We start from the raw sequence: 678 nt of genomic DNA, 5'->3' as shown, positions 1-678 counted from the left end.
CCCCCTTTCCCTCTTTTTATTTTTTTAAATTTGGTGTTTCGTCTTTTTTTTTTCTTTGGGTCTTTTTCCCTTTCTTTTTTCCCCCTCCCCCCGCTTTTTTTTTCCCCTTTTAAATTTTTTCTTTTTTTCTTCTTCTCTCCTTTTTTTCCTTTTTTTCCCCTTCTCTTTCCATGTTCTTTTTTCCCTTTCTTCTTTTTTTTCGCCCTTTTAGGGGGGGGGCCCTTGTTTTTATTCCTTCCCTCCGTTTTCTTTTTTTTCGAACGGCGTTTTTCCAATAAATTTTTTTTTTTCTGACACAAAAAAAAAAATTTTTTAAAATATTTTTGTACCTTTAAAAGGACTTTATGGAATTTTCAAACTGTTTATTTATTACAAAAACTAATATAGGTTTTTAAAATTTTTTTAATTAAAAAGTATTGGTGGTGGGCCTCTTTTTTAAAAAAAATTTTTTCAGTATTCTGAACAAAAATTTTTCCAAAACCACTTTTTCCCCCCTTAACCAAACACAAAAACAAAGTTTTAAAAGAACCAAACAAAAACAAACACCACAAAAATAAATATCAATATTTATTTAAAATATACTATCATTAAAATAAGATAGTTTTTAAATTTTTTTAAAAATTTAACAATTTTTAAAAAATAAATTAATTTTAAAAAAAAAAAAAAAACCCAAAAAAA

The sequence above is a fragment of the Penaeus monodon genome, chromosome 20 (assembly GCF_015228065.2).
Source record: "Penaeus monodon isolate SGIC_2016 chromosome 20, NSTDA_Pmon_1, whole genome shotgun sequence".
Classification (NCBI taxonomy): Eukaryota; Metazoa; Arthropoda; class Malacostraca; order Decapoda; family Penaeidae; genus Penaeus; species Penaeus monodon.
The sequence above is the reverse complement of the archived record's forward strand: the minus strand, read 5'-3'. Positions refer to the sequence as shown.